The sequence below is a fragment of the Bos javanicus genome, chromosome 12, assembly GCF_032452875.1.
Source record: "Bos javanicus breed banteng chromosome 12, ARS-OSU_banteng_1.0, whole genome shotgun sequence".
Classification (NCBI taxonomy): Eukaryota; Metazoa; Chordata; class Mammalia; order Artiodactyla; family Bovidae; genus Bos; species Bos javanicus.
In genome coordinates this window covers 61,935,168-61,960,006 of record NC_083879.1, presented here as the reverse complement: position 1 = coordinate 61,960,006, position 24,839 = coordinate 61,935,168, and positions in this window count along the sequence as shown.

Sequence of the window (24,839 nt, the reverse complement as noted above, 5' to 3'; positions counted from 1 at the left end):
TCTCTCTAGAATAGTTATTTTACTGTTGGAATTTTAGTTTCATTATTCTAAGCATTAAGAACATATTTGCAATATAAGAACACATTTCTTTAAGAAATAATTGGCAATGTAAGATTGAGCTAACTGGTAAAAAACATTCCCAAAGTAGCCACATGTCTTGCACAGAACAACTCAACACTTCCAAAGTATCAAGCTGCTCTTTCCCAGATAAACATGAATCATAATATTGCTACTAAAAATGTTCATTAAGCTAAATGAGAGTGCAATTAACTTCCAAAAAATCTTAAGTGTTCCAACGTTCTGTCAAGAGAAATTGTGCATTTTTGTGCAATCATGTTGTACAAAATATGTTTATTAACTTTAGTGTGATAAAACTTCTGATTTCAGGAATATTTTCCATTACTCAAGAATATTGATCTTCTAAGAACCTCAAATGCAGTTTCAAATATAATGCTGAATTGTGTACGTTATAAATACATGGGAATATTCATAGTTTTATTTAAATTTTTATTTTTTTCATGATTCAAATTAAAAACTTCATTTGTTTAAAAAAAAAAAACTGAGTCCACTAAATCAAATTTATATGGCAACTGTGCTATGTTCTAGGTTCTAGAAATATATCTCTATCAAGAAAATATTAATATTTTTATATTGATTTTAAAACAAATAAAATATTTGTCCCTGTTTTCTTCAGTTTGGTTATAAGAACTATGTGCCTAAAGTGCTGATTGAATTTAAGAAAACTTTTTATTGAATTCTATTTTCAGCAATATTGTGTAATCCTCACACTACAAACATTGCTACAAATTACTAAATTATAGAAAAATTTAAATGAGTAAATAAATGCCTTGAAAGAAATTAAGAGAAATCATCTTAGGCCAAAAGCACACCTGGAACATAGATCTATGAAGGTACAGGATTCTCTAATCTGCAATATATCACAAGCTTATCTGTGAATAGAAGTAGCTTTAGGATTTTAGGGCACAGGGAAAGGATTAAGTTATTGAAAATCCAGCTTCCCTGGTAGCTCAGCTGGTAAAGAATCTATCTGCCTGCAATGCAGGAGACCCTGGTTTGATTCCTGGGTTGGGAGGATCTCCTGGAGAAATGATAAGCTACCCACTCCAAGGGATAGGCTACCCACTCCAGTATTCTTGGGCTTTCCTGGTGGCTCAGCTACAAGGTGGTAAAGAATCCTCCCACAATGCGGGAGACCTGGGTTTGATCCCTTGGTTAGGAAGATCCTCTGGATATGAATAGAAGTAGCTTTAGGATTTTAGGGCACAAGGAGATGATTAAGCTATACTGAGGGGTTAGCTTAAAGACCATGTATCATGAATCTATAATACAGAAAATGGGCACAATTGGGAAAACACTTTTCACAAAACAATGCAGATACAAAATGTTTAAGTCTTTACCACAGACTTAGCTCTTTATAAAGGAAAATGAATTCCTTTAAAAGTTTTTGCCACTGGTTAGTCCTCACAGTGACCTGGGACCCTATGTTATATGACTTTCATTGCCTGTAACACACACATACCACGCAAGTACAGTCATTCACGCAACTGATGTCTCAGGCATACATAATTACCAGTATAGAGTTTCAACAAATAGATGCTTTTAACATTAAAGGAAAACTTAATTTAAAAACACTCAGAAAGAAATAATACTGACTGAAAGTTGGCAACCAAAACAAGCATCAAAAATGCAAATAATACAAAATCTGGATACCAAAAAAACTCATTCCTATTGTAAGAAATGAATGATTACACACACACACACACACACACACACACACAGGTATATGTGTATACATGTGTATAAATGTTACATATACACAGTTTAATGCAAGAACAAAAAATGAGTTGAGAGCAGGAGCTTATTAAAACGACCAGGAATACTGAAAGATAAACAAATATAATTCTTAATAACAAAATATAAATATTAGTATTACCATTTAGTGAAATCTAATCTGAACATTCTCCACTGCATGCAAGTATGATGAAGAAAGAATAAGAGATGTGTGTAGAAACAGAGTTTTGGAAAGAGAAGGCTCAAAATATATCCAGTTAGAGTCCTAGAATAAATAAAATAGTATGAGTTTAAAAATCTTCACTGGGTTAATGATTTTGAAATTAAATTACTGAACAATATGAATCCACATTTTTAGAAAGCACAGATAACAACAAACATTATAAATAATATCCACTAATAGAAATCTCTATCATAAATTTCAGAACAGTAAGTGAAAATATCTTTAAAGTAATCAGAGATAAACGAGTATACTATAAAAAATATATTTTTATACACAGATACACATACAAATACCCAAATATATAAAAGGATAATCATGAATTACATATCTGAATTCTTAAAAGTGATATTGAAACTGAGATTAAGGCACTAATTCTTTAGATTGTGGTGGTAAGATGAAATAACATCAAAGTATATATACACAAAACTTTGCAAGCTTAGAATTCTCTCCCAAGGAATTTATCTTTAAAGATGAAATAACAAGTAAAGATAATTTCATAGAAATGCTGATAAAAACATAAATACATAAATGCTTTATTTATGTATTTATCGTTTTCTTTGCACCATGCAGCATGTGGGATCTTAGTTCCTCCAATATGAACACCCGTTCCCCCTGCATTGGAAGTACGGAGTCTTAACCACTGGACCACCAGGGAAGTCCCTAAAATTTAAAATTTAGAAAAAAAAATTTCCCCAAACTTCTGTCTGAAAGCTATTGTATTAATCTGAATTTTGAGAGCAAAAGAAAAAAAAATATTATGAGTACATCTCGACAAACATCACTCATTTTTGAAGTGAGAAAACATAAAACAGACAGACTTACTATCTGGATAGAAATAGTACACAGGTCAAGGAGAGGCAAATATTTTTGAATATGGGACCATCCTCCTGGTATAGGTAAAAGTCCTCTTTCCAGCTTTAGATTTTAATTTTTGCTATTCTCTAACTATATATTAATTACTATATTCATAGTATATTTCATAATATAATTGTGAATATACATACTAGTTAGCATCCTGCTCTTAGCATTTATGGGAATACTTCCAATGATATAACAACGTACTTGTTGATTAATGTATGTTTCTGGAAGAAATTCTTTACAAGTAAAAGCAATTTCCATCTATTTTTAAAGAGGTTTGATCATATTTTCATATTCAAAGTTATTAGCTACTTTCACTTGGTCTATTATAATGAGCATAATGTTACCCATTCACTGACCTTTTTGTTGCATTTTATGAGAAAATTTTAGTTCCATCTTTCCCCTCACAATGCACTCTATAATGTACCTTTTGGACACTTGGGACATCTTCATTTCTGTCTTTATTTCAACACTGGGCATGCTTGATATCTAAGGTATGAAGCCACTCTACTGAGGCAATATTTTGATGCAATATTTCAACCTGCCAGCACAGATTTTGAAAACTGGATGCTGTCCTGTTTGGTAAACGTATGCCAGGTAGTGACTTGGAAGTTTCTTGCCTGGGGACTTTCTTTGTCTTCTGAATGTTACCAGCCTTCAGCCCTCCTGATGTCACTCCCATCCTGGCAGCCATCTTCCCATTCTATCCTACCACTCCATCCTGGTGACACTGATGGAGGGGTCCCAAAGTCCTACTTCTTTCCTCCTCCTACCTCTCCCTTCTCTCAGTTTGGAAAGGCACTTTGTTAAAGTAATTAAGCAATGCAGCCGATAGACAGGTGGCTCTAATATCTTAGTAGTTTTGCAGGGAAACCAGAACCTAAGACAGAGTCAATGTTGAGCTTTCTGAGAAAACGAAACTTAAGAACTAGTCACAAGCAGTCACTAAACTTTCCCAAGGAAGGCAACTGTTTAAGTTATAGCCAATCAAACAATGTCCCTGCTTTGCTTCTGTCTATCAGTCTTGGCCTGCTGCTGCTGCTGCTGCTGCTGCTAAGTCGCCTCAGTCATGTCCGACTCTGTGCGACCCCATAGACGGCAGCCCACCAGGCTCCCCCATCCCTGGGATTCTCCAGGCAAGAACACTGGAGTGGGTTGCCAATTCCTTCTCCAATGCATGAAAGTGAAAAGTGAAAGTGAAGTTGCTCGTGTCCGACTCCTAGCGACCCCATGGACTGCAGCCTACCAGGCTCCTCCGTCCATGGGATTTTCCAGGCAAGAGTACTGAAGTGGGGTGCCATTACCTTTTAATATTTCTGATACTTGTCTCTTTTGCTGTGGCGTTTTTCACATATATCCTGGACTGATGCTTTCCCTCCTGAACAAACACAAGATGCTTCCTATATTTCAAGGATCCTTAAGATATTTCCCCCCTGAAGATACTGCTTTTTATTTTTATTTTTTTCTTCTGCACCCCTGACCCAGCCACTGCCCCCATTCATCAATTCTGGGGATTTTGGTGAGGAACAGACGGAACATCTGCTGTCTGTATCTTATTTTCTTTATCCGCTCAGTCTTTATATTTATAAAACACTGCATTGTTATGTATTTGTCGTGCTTGTATATGTGGCTGTGAGTTGCATTTAAGCAGCAAACACCTGTATTGACATAACTAATTCCAGATCTTATTTTTAAAACCTTGATTTCAAACATGGTAGTGAGTTTCCTTTTAGATCAAAGTAATCACTAAGGAAGATTAAATATTGTATCAAAATATATGCTTAGAAATCAAAGGAAGTCAATTTTATTTCAGAAAAAAAAAGAAATGCAAAAGCATATTTTGCAGACTACTGAAAGTTTCCTGATGTTTGGTTTATTTGTGATTCAGTGATTCCAAGAGGGCCTGGAGCAAGAGAAACTTTTGTAAAGATAGTTTCTAGCTGTTACAGAGTTTAGAGCTTGGTACTTCACTCCCTCTTTTGCTTCTGGTACCCATAGAATGCCAATGTAGGTGCATTTAGTGTTGTCCAAAAGTCTCCTAGACTGTCAACATTTATTTTCATTCATTTTAAAAATTATTATTCTGTTCCATGACAGCGTTTTCCACCATTCTGTCTTCCAGCTCACTTATCTGTTCTTCTGCCTCTGTTATTGATTCCTTCCAGTGTATTTTTCATTTCAGTTATTATATGTTCATCTCTGCTTGTTTGTGCTTTAGTTCTTCTGTCTTTTAAAAGTATTTCTTGTATCATCTTGGTTGGTGCCTTCCTTTTTTTTCTGAGATCTTGAATCATCTTTACTATCATTACTTTGAATCCTTTTTAAGGTATAGTCCCTATCTCGACTTCCCTTATTTGTTCTTCTTGGATTTTATCTTATTCCCTTCATCGAGGACCTAATCTTTGCCATCTCATTTTGTCTAACTTTCTGTGATTTGCAGTTTCCATTTCACAGGCTGTGGGGTGGTTCTTCTTGCTTCTGCTGTCTGCCCCATGGTGGAAAAGGCTGTCTAAGAGGCTTCTGTAGGCTCTGGAGGAGGGACTTGTTTCTGCCCACTGGTGGGTGCAGCTAGCTCTTATCAATCTGGTGGGCAGAACTATGTCAGGGGGTGTTTATTGGGCAGGTGTGTGCTAGGGAGGACTTTAAGCAGCCTATATGCTGATAAATGTGGCTTTTCCTGAGGCATCCTAGCTTTTGAGCTGTGGTGTTGGAGAAGACTTTTGAGAGTCTCTTGGACTGCAATGAGATCAAACCAGTCTATCCTAAAGGAAAACAATCCTGAATATTCATCGGAAGGACTGATGCTGAAGCTGAAGCTCTAATACTTTGGCCACATGATGCAAAGAACTGATTCACTGAAAAAACCCTGATGCTGGGAAAGATTGAAGGCAGGAGGAGAAGGGGACAACAGAGGATGAGATGGTTTCATGGCATCAATGACTCTATGGACATGAGCTTGAACAAGCTCTGGGAATTGGTGATGGACAGAGAAGCCTGGCATGCTGCAGTTCATGGGGTCACAAAGAGTCAAATATGACTGAGCAGCTAAACTGAACTGAACTGATCCCACCACTAAGGCCTACAGGCTATTGGGTGGGACCAGGTCTTGGTGAAAAAATGGTGGCCTCTAAGAGTACTCATGCTAATGAGTACTCCCTAGAACTACCACCACCAGGGTCCTTGACCCTGCAGTGAGCCACAGCCACTTCCCACCTCCTCAGGAGACCTTTCAATACTAGCAGGCAGATTTGGCTGTCTTTTATGAGGTCACTGCTTTTTTCTCTGGGCCCTGGTGCAGAGTAGATTTTGTATGCATGTTCCAAGAGTACAATTTTTTTCCCTAGTCCTGTGAAATTTCTGCCATCAAAGGCCACTAACCTTCAAAGCCAGATTCTCAAAAGTCTTCTCTTCCTATTGTCAGACCACCAGGCTGGGGAATCTGACATAGGGTTCAGAACTTTCACTCCTGTGGAAGACTTGTGTGGTACAATTATTTTCCAGTTTGTGGGTCGCCCATGCAGCTTGTACGGGATTTGATTTTATCCCAATTGTGCCCCTCCTACTGTCTCACTGTGGGTTTTTCTTTGTCTATGGATGCAGCGTATTTTTTGGTAAGTTCCAGTATGTGCTTTTGTCAGTGGTTATACTTCATTAGTTGAATTCTTCTGTGCTTGATGCTGTTTGACCTACTCCCTCCAAGACATCAAGTATTTAACAAGTTTAACTTCTCACAAACACATATTTAACACTCTAAAATGAGAAAACTTTATGCTAAGACCAGACATAGATGTTTTGATTTAGAGTCTAACAAGTGGACAGCTTTCCACAGTATTTTTTTCTTTCTGCGTCAGAATAAAATGGCTGAAAAATCTGAGTAGACTCTATTACTCTGAAATATGGGCAGATATATAGAATAAACTTCTATTATTGTCTCATCAGCAGGATCAGAATTTACTTTTATTATCAAGGTTACTATAATTTGTTTTATCTTGTTCCCAGAGCATTCCCCTTCCTAGACACCTGCAGTATTTTCAAATATCAATAAGAATTTAAGAATAAAATTAAAAATACAGTTAGCATTTTGAAAAGAGGAGAGGTCTTAGTTGACTACAGGAATTTTGAATAAATTAATATTTTCTTTGTGTTAACCTACGTATGTCTGACACACTTTACATATTGGTTACCCTCTGCATCCTGTTTCTCAGAATATATGCCCTTCTTGATGTTTTTTCTGGATGTTTAAAGCCCATCAGATCTATTTCTCATCATCAGATCCTATTTCTCAGAATATATGCCCTTCTTGATGTTTCTTCTGGATGTTTAAAGCCCATCAGATCTAAATCAGTTGTAGACCCAAAATACATATCTTTCCTTACTTTTACTTCTACCCTCGTTAAACTCATATTGATCTATGATTGATATGAAAACAAAGTGATGTTTGAAAAAATTGAAATTGAATGTGAAAAATGGATGAACTCAACTTTAGAGAAGATGTAGGCAAATATTGTTAACATAAAAGTATAAGATACACTATTTTAAGTTTCAGGCATATCTTCTGTGTTAGCAGGCATAAAAACAACAGTAATCTCATTGTATATCTCCATCAGAACTCTTGGGTGACCAGGTACATTGTCAATAAGAAACAATATTTTGATTTTTTTTTTTCTGAGCGGTAGGCCACAACTGCAAACTTAAAATATTCAGCAATCTCAAACCATGTTATAAACCATGTTGTGTGTTATTTCCTATTTATAGAGCATAGATAGAGTAAATTTAGCATCGTTCTTCAGGGTCCTAGGTTAGAATGGTAAATTACCATTGGATTTAACTTAAAATCTCATGCTGCATTCACTCCTAACAAGAGTCAGCTTGTTTTTTGAAGATTTAAAGCCAGGCATCAGCTACTCGTCTCTAGCTATGAAAGTCCTGTGTACACCTCCCTATGTAGGGCTGTTTGGGCCATGCTGAAAAGCTGCTGTTCAGTGTGGTCCCCTTCATTATCTTAGCTGGATCTTCTGGATACCTTGCTGTAACTTCTACATCAGCACTTGCTGCTTCAGCTTGCACTTCTATGTCACAGCTTCTTTCCTTAAACCTCGTGCATCGACCTCCTAAAGTGTCAATCTTTTTCCCTGAAGTTTCTTCCTCTCTCAGCCTTCATAGAATTAAATAGTTAGGGCCTTGCCTTGATTTAGGCTTGGCTTAAGGAAATGTGGGACTGGTCTGATCTTCTATCCAGCTGAACAAAACTTTCTCCATATCAGAAATAAGGCTGTATCACTTTCTTATCATTTGTGGCAATTAACAATGTAGCACTTTTAATTTCCTTCAATAACTTTTCCTTTGCATTCACAACTTGGCTGTTTGACACAAGAGGCCTTGCTTTAGACCTGTCTCAGCATTTGCATGCTTTCCTCACTAAGCTTAATCATTTTTAGCTTTTGATTTAAAATGAAAGACATGTGCCTCTTCCTTTCTCTTGAATACTTAAGAGGTCACTGTAGGGTTATTAACTGGCCTAATTTCAATATTATTGTTATCTCAAGGAGTAGGGAGGTTGGAGGAGAGGGAGAGAGACCAAGAAATGGTGGTTAGAGGACAGTCTGAACACACAAAATGTTTATCAATAAAGTTCACTATCTTAGATGAGCACTGTTTGTGGTACCCCCAAACAATTATAATAGTAACATCAAAGATAACCATAACAAATAATAATAAAGTTTGAAAAATTGTGAGAATTACCAAACTGTGACCTAGAGACAAAGTGAACAAATGCTGTTGGAAACAAATGGCATTAATAGACATACTCAATACAGGGATGCCACAAACTTTCAATTTGTAGAAAAATGCAGTATCTGTGAAGCTCAACAAAACAAGGTAAACCCGTATATAAAAAATGGTTTTGGAGTGGTAGGAAGCTCTCTTTTAAGTTATATTATATAACCTACTGCATGAGGAAGATATAAAGAAGAATTTTAGGGTACCATTTATTAAGATGGAGGAAGGCACAGCCAAATTTAATTAAATGCTTAATATTTTTCAAGGTTATATGAGGCTTAGTCTGTGAAGAGAAAGCAGTTGAGAAAAGGCAAATAGAATAGACATGAACCACTTCCGTTTTCTCTCTCTAATAGGTGGTGTAGCTTGGCAATATTAATATTTTACCCTCTTCTTCTTGTTAGCATCATGTGCTGGTTATACTTGTCTGCTGGTAATGGAAATCTAGAAACTTAAAGTTGAACTACTTCTGATTAGTAAGTCTGGTCACAGAGGGAAATCTATTTCTAATCAGAAGGAAACACTTGAAAAGTTGTGTGTTCTTAATTATTAAATATATATACTTCTAATAAATATTCATGTACATATAACAAATATTCTTGCTCAAGAGTAACATTCAGCATGTTTAATATTCAAGGTGACATTCAAAATATTTAACTTGCATAGAATGGGCTTTGATCAACAGGCACCAGGAAGGGATGAACAGGTGTCTCCCTGCTGAATGTAAGCCTTTCGTACAGTCATTCTTTCTACCAACTGCTGATTGATAGAATGATTACACGATTTTGTATAAGCTAACAAAATCATTTATCGACATTCATGTTTATAAACTGAACTACTTTCAAAGATCAAATGAACTAGATTAACTTTAACTTCCTATATGATATCTCAGTTAAACTCAAATTTGGAATTCACTTCATTATGTGCAATACATAGTTAAAAATCTATTTTGGAATATTAAGAAAAATAATTCAGAAAATTACTTTATAACATGTCAAGTGGCACTACATGCAAAAACATTTGCAAGTGTTTTGGGAAAAAAGTTATAAAGTTGTTAAAAATTTGGTGTCAGTTGATCAGAATTTTTTATGCCTGGTTGAGGTCATTTCATTTTCCTAACTTCCTAAGCAAACAGCCTCCACGTTGATTCTTCTGGCTCCGTTGAATTTAATGCAGACCCCTTTATCCAAATGTCAGGAGAGCCACTGAATATTTAGTTTCAGTTCATATTTTCCTAACAAAGCTGTTAAGTGCTCAAATAAGAACATATAAACTGAACTCAACAGTAAAAAGTCTGCATTTCCACTTAACTTCCTGATACGTTCTGAGGAGGCTGAGTGAGCTAATGGAAAGTTAAATAGCCTGAAAGAAGAAAACATGGAAGTTAAATGACGAGGCTTCTCTTTGACGCCTTTATTCTTGGCTGCCTGCAGAATTCAAATGTTTTGCAGAACAGATACTGGAGGATAGATCTGTGTTGTGAGATTTTTCAAAATAGAAAAGAATGGTAATTGTTTATATAATAAATTAATTTGAAACAGCTACAAATAAGATGTACATTTGAAAACAATAAAATATTTATTCCAATGAAAACTATATACATAATTTACCAAATATAATAGTCATATTATTTATCTAATTTCAATGTTTATCAATATATCTATATTTTAAGATGACATATACACACTATGAAGCTATTTTAATAAAAAAAAGTAAATCCAAATCTGAACATGAACTATGCTAAAGTTGTTCTTGTTCAGTCACCCAGTCATGTCCAACTATTTGTGATTGGCTACAGAGTTACAGCCACACTAAAATTATAATATTCTACAGAGAGTGTTGGAGAAGACTCTTGAGAGTCCCTTGGACTACAAGGAGATCCAACCAGTCAATCCTAAAGGAGATCAGTCCTGGGTATTCATTGTAAGGACTGATGCTGAAGCTGAAACTCCAATACTTTGGCCACCTCATGAGAAGAGTTGACTCATTGGAAAAGACTCTGATGCTGGGAGGGATTGGGGCCAGGAGGAGAAGGGGACAACAGAGGATGGGATGGCTGGATGGCATCACAGGCTTGATGGACATGAGTTTGAGAGAACTCCAGGAGTTGGTGGAGAAGGCAATGGCACCGTACTCGAGTACTCTTGCCTGGAAAATCCCATGGACGGAGGAGCCTGGAAGGCTGCAGTCCATGGGATCGCTGAGGGTTGGACATGACTGAGCGACTTCACTTTCACTTTTCACTTTTCTGCATTGGAGAAGGAAATGGCAACCCGCCCCCCCTCCCCCCCACCACCCCGTGTTCTTGCCTGGAGAATCCCAGGGACGGGGGACCCTGGTGGGCTGTCGTCTCAGGTTGCACAGAGTCGGACACGACTGAAGTGATTTAGCCTTAGCTTTAGCCGGGAGTTGGTGATGGACAGGGAGGCCTGGTGTGCTGCAATTCATGGAGTCACAAAGAGTCGGACACGACTGAGCAGCTGAACTGACTGACTGACAGAGAGCAAAATATGTCAACATAGACCCAATTTAATTTTAAAATTGTATTTAGAACAGGTAAATTTTATTTTTATTTCCAAGGACTATTACTATGAACACAGAGAGTCTATGATTTATAGAAAGTGATAGTTGATAATGTAACCATTACTATGAAAGGAAATATAATACATTTTAAAATTTAATATTAGTGAATATCTTGTTGCCTAAATAGCCTCCTCCAACAAAACTATATCATAATTTCTGTTTTGTCTAATTTAATTGCATTTTTAATTTACACTGATGGTTTTTAGTGACATACAAAGTGACAGTTTTCAATTTTTATGGGAGAGAAAAAATATTGACCATGAATGAGAAATAGCAATCGATACTGAAGAGCGTCAAGGTAAAATGTTACTGAAGAAAAATGGAAAATATTTAAAAACATAGTTTCCATGTGGAAAGATGAGTACTGTGGAAATACCCTTAAATTCAGTGGTTAAAGAGTCTATTTGAATGGCCAAAGATATATTTGAAATAGGACATTTTATCAGCCAAGTTTGGAGTAACACCAGTTTCTGATCATTTCTGGCAAGGCTATTTCATCAGAAACATAAAACAAGAAAGACCAAAATCTCTTTACCATGATTAAATGAGCTGGAATATGTGGAGGGATTATTTTAACAGATACCAATCAGTCATGATGTAGCAAAACATGTGATGTACTGATGAAACATGTAGCATGGCCATTAAATCTGGGACAGAGATAATATTTTATCTGTATGGTAATATACAATATGCACACAAAATATGCTAATATACCCATATTAACATACACTTATATCACCAAAATCACATCACTCTGGTCTTAAAATCAGATAATGAATCATTTACAGGCATTTTCAATAATGAATTTCATTTTTATTCATGTTTTCCTTGACTCAGTGTGTACTTCATTCCCATTTCACCCAGTTATACCTGCAGTCAATTATTACACAAATATTAGAAGCAAAGCAGGAGATAAAGAAGCAATTTAAATATGTATCAGTAATACAGTGTCTATGGATATCAAATAGAAATGAACAGAGGGAGACAGCAGCTAAAGGACTTGATCATGATACATCCTTAAGAGAGCTTTGTTTCCCTTTTGTAATCATGTGACAGACATGGACTCTGTTTAGACTATAGCTCTGAGATGTGATACTCATTTAATATCTATCCCCACCTGGGTTAAATATATAGGAAAGGTTTATGAAAGGGTGGAATACTAATTGACAGTACCGATCATGTAAAATACATCTGCATTTATGTCTTTGGGTTTTACAAGGCCTTATTAGTATCTTGTGACAGTTCAGTCCAGATTTTTCCTCCCATTTCTAGTCATCCAAAATTCTACATATCCTTACTGCCTCAGTTTTATTTTTATTACCTTGACAGACAGAAGGTATTTAAAAATTCCCAGCACAAATTCAAATCAGTCAGTGCCTGAGAAAAATAAAAAGAATTTACAACAGTCACAGTCCTGGAGGGAATGACAATGTGCATTTTCTTTGATATTTATGTATATGAAACACTGTAGATGCAGACTCAGGCATTATGAGGCTTAAAGCTTATACAATTAGTGGCAGTGGTGAGCTATTTTTAAAAAAGTAATACTAAATATAATACCTTGACATTCTGACTAAAGGGATAATAATGTGAACACATTTATAAGTTTTGCTAGGGTCTTGGAAAGGTACCATGAAGTGCTCTCAAACTTAAAAAATTAAATAAGTAAAAACCTGACAAATCAATAAAACTAATGTTCTTTGGGTAGGGAATGTATCAGATTTATCTCATATTATTTGATTTAAGGCAGACAAGGATATTTTTCACAACTTAGATTTAAGCAACTTGTGCTTGATAACCCATGTTTTGATTGTTCTTTAACTATTTTATATGTTTGTTTGCTTCCTTAATTGTTTTATATGGTGTCTCTGATCAGATCTCAAAACAATCTAGCACTTAGATCTTTATTCCAACGATTCTAAAAGGGGCAATGGTTAACTTAGAAAAACTTTGCAAAAATATAGAAGGAAGTGCTGCTTTGAAAACCATAAAACATTGGCAAAGGCACTCATGCATGCATAAGGAGAAATAACAACTAGTGGTACTCAACTAGCAAGATATTACCTTAGACAAAGTTAAGTGGGTATGAGGGATACGATTGGATACCAATTTATGTGGATTACAAGAATATATTTGCTTTGAAAGTTTTAGTTTCAAAGTAAGCGTTATTTCAGTATAGCTTAGATGCCAGTATAACCTTCGTTAAGCTATTTTTTCTTCTTCTCAAATTCTCTATCATAATATAAAACTGAAATTAACGTGGATAATAAGGATGAGCACTTTACATGTACTGCTCCATTAAAGCCTTACAAATGTACACCATGTGTTAGATACTAAATTACTTTATTTACATTGGCAAAGACGCTAAATGACATGCCTAAAGTAACACAGGCTGTATATTGTCACCCTGCTATATTGTCACGCGCACATATTGAGAAACGCTGTGGAGAACTCAAGGCAACGCTCTGAGAAGAAACAAGCTGGAATCAAGATTGAAAGTTTAAAGCCTTATTGCAGAGCACATCATGAGAAACGCTGGGCTGGAAGAAGCACAAGCTGGAATCAAGATTGCTGGGAGAAATATCAATAACCTCAGAATGCAGATGACACCACCCTTATGGTAGAAAGTGAAGAGGAACTCAAAAGCCTCTTGATGAAAGTGAAAGAGGAGAGTGAAAAAGTTGGCTTAAAGCTCAACATTCAGAAAATGAAGATCATGGCATCTGGTCCCATCACTTCATGGCCGATAGATGGGGAAACATTGGAAACAGCGTCAGACTTTATTTTCTGTGGCTCCAAAATCACTGCAGATGGTGATTGCAGCCATGGAATTAAAAGACGCTTACTCCTTGAAAAGAAAGTTATGACCAACCTAGACAGCATATTCAGAAGCAGAGACATTACTTTGCCAACATAGGTCCATCTAGTCAAGGCTATTATTTTTCCAGCGGTCATGTATGGATGTGAGATTTGGACTGTGAAGAAGGCTGAGCAACGAAGAATTGATGCTTTTGAACTGTGGTGTTGGAGAAGACTTTTGAGAGTCCCTTGGACTGCAAGGATATACAATGAATCCATCCTAAAGGAGATCAGTCTTGGGTGTACATTGGAAGGACTGATGCTGAAGCTGAAACACCAATACGTTGGCCACTTGATGAGATGAGCTGACTCATTTGAAATGACCCTGATGCTGGGAGGGATTCAGGGCAGGAGGAGAAGGGGACAACACAGGATGAGATGGTTGGATGGCATCACCGACTTAGTGGACATGGGTTTGGGTGGACCCTGGGAGTTGGTTATGGACAGGGAGGCCTGGCGTGCTGTGGTTCATGGAGTCGCAAAGAGTTGGACACGACTGAGTGACTGAACTGAACTGAAATCCTAACTCTCAGTATTTCAGAATGGGACTGTGTATAGATATAGCATCTTTAAAGAGGAAATTAAATTAAAATGGGTTCATTAGTATGGGCCCTAATCTAATATTACTGGTGTCTTTATAAGAAGAAGAGATTAGGATACACCCAGAAGGAATTACTTGGAGACACAAAGAAGACTGTCAGCTACAAGCCATCAAGAAAGGCCCAGGAAAAAACCCACTCTGGCAACACCAATCTCCAACTTCTATTCTCTAGAACTGTGACAAAAGAAATTTCTGTGGTTTAAGCTATCCATTCTGAGGTATTTTGGTATGGCATTCCTTGCAAGCTAATACGGAATATAAATATAAATATATATATATATATTTATTTATTTATTTATTTTAATTGATTTAGGGCATGCTTCCCTGGTGGCTCAGATGGTAAAGCATCTGTCTGCAATGCAGGAGATCCAGGTTCAATCCCTGGGTTGGCAAGATCCCCTGGAGAAGGAAATGGCAGCCCACTCCAGTATTCTTGCCTGGAAAATCCCATGGTAAAATATAAAATCCCTGGTAGGCTACTGTCCATGGGGTTGCAAAGAGTTGGATACTACTTAGCGACTTCACTTCTAAACTTCATTTTATAAATATTCTTCTATTTTATTGAAATTGATTTCTTATTTCATAACAAGTAAACAAGGAATAAATTAAAATAACAAATATCCATTATCATGTCTTGCATAAATCAAGCTTTCCTGTGTAATTTGAGATTTCAATTTTATTACAGTGTATTCTAGCGATGTTTTCTCTCAAGTTTATATGCTGAGAATAATTACACTGGGAATTTGAGAAGCAGAAATTCAGTCATATAGGCTTTTACAGGGGAAAATATATATTAAACCACTATATGTTTTGACCTATTACTATTGAATTACATGAAAATTATCATGAACCATAGACTATTATGCCTGAATAATCAAAATTTCAAAAGGAAATCTCATATAATCAACTTTCCACTTAAGTTTATTTGAAAATAAATTTCTTATTAATTTTGCTAATATGCAACATGTTTCTCAAGTGGAAAGCAGCTTCTCTCAAATGGACTAATTATTAAAATAAATTTAAATATATTAAAATAATATTACAATAATTATGTAATAGTAGATATACATTATAAATAGCTTGAGAAGAGAATAAGTAAACAAATTTGAAATTAGTACTCATCACTCATTTCAGATTATTTTATGTTTACCATTTCTGACATCATGACACCAAACATTTTTTTATGTTGATGTACTCTATGTAATCAAATATTTGCTACACATATATAAATTATTGCTGTATTGATATATATTTAATTGCATCTTTTTCACCTTACTTTTTACATTTCCACATTTTCAGAAATTTCAAGGTATTTTTTACATTAACAGTGTTCAGCATATGTCTTTTTTCATATGAAGAGTCAGTGACATCACAGCTTGCTTTCCTCTATGTGGATTATTTGACAACTAAGCAGTAATTCCCCAAAGTTTAAGAGGTAGCCTTCATTGTTCACAATGACTTTCTGTATAAAAACCCAATATGTCAGGTGTTGGTATCACCAATGGTGTCTGTCAACAAGCATTGCAGATACCATCTGAAGACCAAAACTGGAAAGTACTGGAAAGTATTCAACAAATGCTTACCAATGCGTCATTTGGGATTGATTCTTCCTAATCAAATGAACATGATGGGACAGGTGATACTGTCTAGGATATTCCAAAACAATAAGTAAAGAAATAGATAATATCTCTTTAAATGGTTTAAGTACTGGGGAGGGGAGAAAATGATTAATCTATATATTGAAAGCTTTAAAGTCTAAAAAGAAAGAATGATATGTCAGCTAAGTTTTATGGCCATATTTTGTAATATGCATTATTGTGAGAAGTTCAGTGGGAGGGGAAGAACTATTGAAATTTCCAAACACTGGAAAATATGTTTGGCAAATAAAAGTTTCATAAAAATGCCTGACATCCAATAAATACTTAATGATAATTTATTATGAAAATAATATTTAATATGTTAATATTTCCAGTGATTGTGATTTAGTGAATATAAACAAAGAATTAAGACACAATTTCCTCAACTACATGTTGTTACTAAAATATGTATTTTGGCTGACAATTCCATAATTTACTTTTTTTCCACAAAATTATTTTTCCTACATAGACAGGAGCTGGTATGCTTTGAGTCTCCCACTTGTCCAGAGAATAGAGCATCTGACATGTTTTCAAAGGATATATAGTAACAGTTGCACAAGTAGAAACTTCATTAAGAAAATTACAGTTTCTAATGTGCAATATTAAATTGATAGTTATAATAAAACCTGTACTCCTGTGTCTAATTATTTTCTACATAGTTTGAGATAAGTACAAAGCTACTAGAAAAAATATACATATGAGTTAGAAAGAAGGATTGTATAAAGTTTAATAGAAGCCTTCTGATAAAGATAGTCCATTCTGTGACCTTACTAATTCCACCTGAACTTCAGTAATTATTAAAATATTTTAATTATTGGCAAATGCAGGATCTTGTTCATACACACAAATGTAAGACCTTCATAAAAACAGGAACTAAAATAATCCATGGGAGAATTGAAGCAAGTAGAAATAATGGTGAAAAGCAAGAGATCATATTTTGATATGATTCAGCAACTTCTGGGACAGTATAGTATTGTAGCAACTGTGCAGAGTGGGGGAACTCCCCCCTAATTCTGTTCAGATAATGAGATTGATGATGCGACATGTATCAAGAAGGTATGAAAGGATGTGTTACATATATACTTGAGGTCTCTGTGGCGAGGAGGGCAGGCCTCTCAAGCAAGTACTAAATGGCTTAAAAGAAAAAAGGAAACTGGGGCCAGGGTTTTTTTTTTTTTTTTACTGAGGTTAGGTATAGAGCCTCGGTGAGGGTTTTCGTAGGTAGGTAGGAGCTGGTATGCCTTGAGTCTCCCACTTAGCCAGAGAAGGGAGCATCTGACATTCTCATTCACAAGTCCAGATGAAGGGCAGAGTGGGAAGACGAAGGTTGAGGTTTAAAAGTTGTCAACAGTCATACATCAGAAAACAGAGTCAGAATCTTCATTACAGAGTTATTTCAGAGAAATCTGGAGCAATGACACTGCACCTGGAAACAAAGGATTTGATAAAGTTAGGTTTCCAGCCTGGAAATAGGCTGCTAATTGCCATGCATTTCTGCACCCACCTAAGAGCTGAAGGGGTGGGGTTATATGTCCACAGCAGGACATTTTCTGGGATAAGAAAGGCAGGACTGTGCTCTGTGCTCTGGGAAGCTGACAACTAGGGAAAGCTATAAAATACCCTCAGTGGAGACTGCCTGTTGGAGCAGTTCATTCAAATCCCAGTTGCACTGGAATAAAGCTAGATATTCAGGCACTGACAGACATCTCTCGCATCCCAAAGCAAAGAAGTAGGCAAGTTGTCAAGTGCAGCGTGACTGCTAAGATGAGCTATTAGCAAAGAGTTATAAGTATTGTAGATGAAATAAAGGGCTTCCCTGGTGGCTCAGTGTGGTAAAGAACCCCTGGCCAATGCAGGAGACAGAGATTCAATCCCTGAATTGAGAAGATCCTCTGGACAAAGAAAATGGCAACTTACTCCAGTAATCTTGCCTGGAAAATCCCAGGGACAGAGGAATCTAGTGGGCTACAGTCCATGGGGTTGCAAAAGAGTCAGACATGGCTGAGTGACTTAAACAACAATAGCAAAACAGCACAGTGACGCACACAACTTTTATGGGAAGGTACATAGAACAGGTAGAACACAAAACAGACATAATTCTGAGAAGTTGCTGGTGGGAATATAGCTAAGGATAGCTGTTTTGGAGAGCATTTTAACCACTGAGTAAAAGTGTTAAGTGACCTAAAAATTGTATTCCTAGGAGACATGTAAAGGGATGTTCAGTGCTTCAACATTTCTCACAGTGGAAAACTGGAAACAGACTCGATACTTAATAATGTGGGAACCAATTAATCAAAATGAAGCAAGGTAGAACAAACCATGAAAGAGAGATATAATACTCAATATCAATACTATAAAAATTAAAGTATGATCTCATTTTGATTTTTATTGCTTGTTTTTATATATTTATAAATTAACTTGGATATTGATTTTGAATTTTGTTTTAATTCTACTGATAAATCTGCAAGTTTTAGAAGACAGCTCAAGTGCTAAATATTTAGAATATGATATTTGACATTTTATGGAGGCATTAATGAGTAGAAGATAAAGAGAATCTAAGTAGAAGGATATGCCTAGATGAGGATGATACTGTGCCATTTTTGATAAAAATCAATTTTGTCCTGTGTATGTGAAGGTTTCGTTCATGCATAGAATACACACAATGACACATAGTTAAAAGAAATGACTATTTACAATTTTCTCATTTCATATAGCTACTGAATATTCACTGTGTTGGTTACATTTATAATCTATACTCCCCTACCAAAAAAAGTTAACCGTATCTTTTCTATTTAGAACTCAAAGAGGTTAAGAGGTTAATTAAAGCCCTCGGTCCCAAAGGTCAGGAAAAAAATAAAATACTTTTAAACTTTTTTTCTAACCAAAAGTTTTTTTTTTCTAACTTATTTCCCTTAATACGCTATTTTTTAGAACACATAGCAATTAATTCCGACTGAAAAGGAAATTCAAATTATCCTCAATATTTTTGGTGCTATACAATGTGTTTCCTTTGTATGTTTAAAAGATGAACCACTACTCAAAAACCTAGCCATTTCCAAAACTTTGATGTTAACATGAAATATATGCAAATAATCTAGTATCCAGATTCAAAATTTATGAAATACACAGCCAAAGCATCTGTGTACAAGACATTCCTTTAAAAAGTTTATGGGGGAAAATTGCTTAGTAATACATAAAAATTGGTTAACTGGATTACTAAAACTGATTTAAAAAATTCTATCCTAAATTTATTAATACATTAGCCACTGATCTTTGCTGGATAATATTTCTGTACTGTACTCCTTCATCAAAATATACTTCACTGTTTGGTAGGCTGACCAATGGCCTCTCCAAAGTGTCCAAGTCCTGATCTCTGCAACCAACCAATATGTTAATTTAAACAGTGAAAGAGATTTTGCAGATGTGATTATATCATGTACTTTGAGATAGGGAGATTATCCTGGATTATCCAGGCCTGCCCAACCTAATTATGAGATTCCTTAAAAATAGAGACCTTGCCCTAATGAGCTCAGGGCCAGAGAGACAGCACTGTAGAATAATCAGGGAGATATAATGTTAACTTTGAAGAGAGAGGAAGAGGGTCACCACCAAGAACAGTAGGTTGCCTTTTGAAACTAGGAAAGTCAAGGCCATGATGATTTTCTCCAGAGCTTCTATCCAGTAATGAAGACTTCCAGATACCTTTATTTTATGAAAGTGAGACCAGTACTCAAGTTCTAATTTACACAACTATATTCCAGATAATAACTGTCTGGTGTTTTAAGCCATTAAATTTGTCATAATTTTTGTGTAAGGCATAGAAATTTATATAACATGGAAGGAAGGAAGAGAGGGAAGGAGAAGGGAGGGAAGGAAGGAGGAGGACAGACAGAGAAAGGAAAGACAAAAAGAAAAAAAGAAACTAAATTCTATTTCCATCAGAGTGCAAAAGAATTTCTAAAATTGTGAAGTTGATAATGTTCAACCATTAATTTCACAACTCTTTTTAAACCCTACTACCTCACTGTCTAAAAGCAAAAATATGTAAATAAACAAGAAATCTTAAATCATGTTTTTGAGCCTCAGTGGTGAATGAAAATAAATATTATAGGAATGTTTAGTGACAGCTTATACATTATTCTAGATGATTCAGTTCAATTCAGTTAAGTTGCTCAGTCATGTCCAACTCTTTACAACCCCATGGACTGCAGCACACCAGGCTGCAGGCTTCTCTGTCCATCACCAACTCCTCAAGCTTGCTCAAAGGCATGTCCATCGAGTTGGTGATGCCATCCAACCATCTTGTCCTCTATCGTCCCCTTCTCCTGCTTCCAATCTTTCGCAGTATCAGGGTCTTTTCCAATGAGTAAGTTCTTCCCATCAGGTGGCCAAAGTACTGGAGCTTCAGGTTCAGCATCAGTCTTTCCAATAAATATTCAGGACTGATTTCCTCTATGATTGACTGGTTGGATCTCCTTGCAGTTCAAGGAAATCTCAAGAGTCTTCTCAAACACCACAGTTCAGAAGCACCAATTCTTTGGCACTCAGCTTTCTTTATGGTCCAAATATCACATCAATTTATGACTACTGGAAAAACCATACCTTTGACTAGACAGACCTTTTTGACAAAGTAATGTCTACTTTTTAATATGCTGTCTTGTTTGGTCATAGTTTTCTTCCAAGGAGCAAGGGTTTAATTTCATGGCCACAGTCACCATCTGCAGTGATTCTGGAACTCAAGAAAATAAAGTCTCTCACTGTTTCCCCATCTAGTTGCCATGAACTGATGGGACGAGGTGCCATGATATTAGTTTTTGTATGTTGAGTTTTAGGCCAGATTTTTCACCCTCCTTTTTCACTTTCATCAAAAGGCTCTTATGGTTCAGAAAAATTACATTAACAATACATATAAGGGGACAGATTATACCATGTACTTCTAATCATGTATTCTAAATGCATGTAGTTTCTAATATCAATAAAATATGAGGAAGTATCTATTTAATAAAAAGGCGAAATTGCTACAAATAGGAACATTAAAATTAAAGAAGAAATTAAGAAGAGAAGACATATCTCTATAGCATAAGACAATTCTAATCAGAAGTAATACATTGCAGACATGGCATATCTGAAAAGTAGAATTAATAGCATGGACAGTGCAAACTTTTTATATTCAATTCAAGAAACAGGAAAGAGAAGGTTGATATACAGTATCAAAAACAGTCATATGCTTTATGATTATTTTCAAATATGAGCCAGAAGAAAATAAACAGAGGGAATATAAAGACACAGTAGAAAATAATTTACTGGGATTTAAGAAGCTGCTAGAAAGTGATATTAGAAAGGATTCAATTTATCAGGCTATATTACTGAATAAGCACTGCAATTAATCATATCTTTGTGATAATTTTGATTTATTCAGTAACAAAAAGGAAGAAAAATAATATCAAAGTAACTCTCAAATCAAGTTGACCTCCACTTTCTGGCACATAATATACCAGAAATCAAGGCATAGTCTTTAAAGAGTTTTGCTGTAATTTATTAAGTACTATGAAATCTGTACATTCAAATAGATTTATATGCATTTTATCATTAATCCTCACAATTTTATCCCATTTAAAAGACAAAGAACCTAATTTTAAGAAGCTCATTATAATATCGCAAGCCCACACAGCCAGAGAGATATAAAGTGAGATTTAAAAACTATGGATGTGTCTCTAAGTCTTATGCTCTTACAAATTATGAGCTGAAACTTTATGGATTTTGGAAAGGTACTGGAATCCAAAAATTAGTTGTAAAGAATTAAGTGAATGCTAATTAAGGACAGCTAATCTAAGTCAGAGACCAAGCAGAATAAAAAAGAGTAAGCATTCTGAAATGATAACGTTTACAAGATCAGAGTGGGTCCTCTTTTTAGTTATGTGTGTGTGTGTGTGTGTGAGAGAGAGAGAGAGAGTGTGCCTCTCTGAATTTCAGCTACTTTGTTAAGGAAGAAAATTGTAGGACAAAAGACTGTCTGGTCTCAAATGTTAAACCTAGCCTTGAGCTTTCAGAATAATAAATTGATTCTATTGCAGAAAATGAGCTATGTAAAGATGGTCATTGCTAGTGGAACTCAGAGACTGAGAAATAAACTACACACTAAAATATTCCATACAACATTATACCAAACTAGACAGCATATTAAAAAGGAGACATTACTTTGTCAACAAAGGTCCATCTAGTCAAGGCTATGGTTTTTCCAGTGGTCATGTATGGATGTGAGAGTTGGACTATAAAGAAAGCTGAGTGCTGAAGAATTGATGCTTTTGAACTGTGGTGTTGGAGAAGACTCTTGAGAGTCCTTTGGACTGCAAGGAGATCCAACCAGTCCATCCTAAAGGAGATCAGTCCTGGGTGTTCATTGGAAGGACTGATGTTGAAGCTGAAACTCCAATACTTTGTCCACCTGATGCAAACAGCTGACTCATTTGAAAAGACCCTGATGCTGAGAAAGATTGAGGGCAGGAGAAAGGGATGACAGAGGGTGAGATGGTGGGATGGCATCACCGACTCAATGGACATGGGTTTTGGTGGACTCCGGGAGTTGGTGATGGACAGGGAGGCCTAGTGTGCTGTGGTTCATGGTGTCACAAGAGTTGGACACAACTGAGCGACTGAAATGAACAGAAACATTCACTGACCAAGATTTATGCTGATATAAGTCTTGAAATAAAGTTGACATGATCTAATTTTGTATGATGATGAGAGTCCCACACCATTCCAAATTACGTCTCTCAAAATCTTAGTCCTTGTACTAAGAAAACTGTTGACCTAGGGTACACAGGTCCATTGTCTCTTCTAGTACGTCACCTCAACCACTCCAGTTTTGAATATCATCTTCACTCTCCCTGCAGTTATAATTTTAAATCAGAAGTCTTCAATTAGGGTTTCTAAATTCTCATTTTCTGTTTGCTTTTGCAGCCAGTCTGCTTTGAATGTTACCAGTGAATCCAGTGAAACTAACAGTTATTAACATTAGTGAAGACCTTTTTAATCTTCAACTTTGTTAACAGTGCCCAAGTCTTACAACTGTGGAAACACCATGACATCACTGGGTTCTTTTAGATATCTATAAGTACCACTTGGTCAGGGCTGGTGTTAAATCATTGCTAGTCTTTCAAATTCCAGCAGATTACATTATTATCAAAGCATTACTGACATCTTCAATTAAGAACGGCATAGTGGGAAAAAAATAAAGGAAGTTTATTTAAAAATATAATATTAGAACAATTTTTATTTGATACATTCTACATTTCTGAAGTTCAGATAAAGCATCTTTGTTAAGTAGCATCCAAGAGTTTTTCCTTAATGTTTGAAGCTTTTCTTTGTCACATATTTATGTTTTGATAAATATGAGTAGATTTGGGGAGTGAGTCAGAATTTGAGGAATAATTCATGTTGCTCAATTTGAATTATGTAAACCATCTTGTTTATTTTTCTTGTGTTTCTGCCTTTTTTCTCTCAGGAAGAAAGAAAGAAAAGAAGTAATAAAGAGAGGAAGGAAAGAAGAAAATAAGAGAGGGTAAAGAAGATGGAGAAAGGTGGAAAGTTGAGCATTTATCATTTTTTAAACAAAGTAACTGCAAACTTTACAGAAATTTTAGAAAATGAAGAAAATCAACATACAGAAAAGTAAAATATCCAAATCCCACTAGTGAGCAAGCCTCTCATAATAGGTTGTGAAAAATATGCATTTTTCTGCACCAGCAACTGTTCAATGACCCACAAAACATATATTGATGCCCTATGACTTCACAAAATTTCCTAATAACTATCATTTAAACAGTTCAGCTTACATTTACATATTTAAATAACCAATGTAATCAAGATTTATGAAGAAAATTCTGCAGTCATATAAAAATTAAACTAAGAGACAGGGATCAAGACCATCTCCACGAAAACGAAATGCAAAAAAGCAAAATGGCGTCTGAGTCCTCATAAAGAGCTCTGAAAAGAAAGAGAAGCAAAAAGTAAATGACAAAAGGAAAGGTGTACCCATTTGAATGTCAAGTTCCAAAGAATAGCAAGGGGAGATAAGAAAGCCTTTCTCAGTGATCAGTGCAAAGAAATAGAGGAATGGGAAAGACTAGAGATCTCTTCAAGAAAATTAGAGATACCATGGGACCATTTCATGCAAAGATGAGCTCCATAAAGGACAAAGATGGTATGGACATAACAGAAGCAGAAGATATTAAGAGGAGGCAAGAATACACAGAAGAACTGTACGAAAAAGATCTTCATGATCCAAATAATCATGATGGTGTGATCACTCACCTAGAGCCTGACATCCTGGAATGTGAAGTCAAGTGGGCCTTTAGGAAGCATCACTACAAACAAAGCTAGTGGAGGTGATGGAATTCCAGTTGAGCTATTACGAATCCCAAAGATGATGCTGTGAAAGTGCTGCTCTCAATATGCCAGCAAATCTGGAAAACTCAGCAGTGGCTAC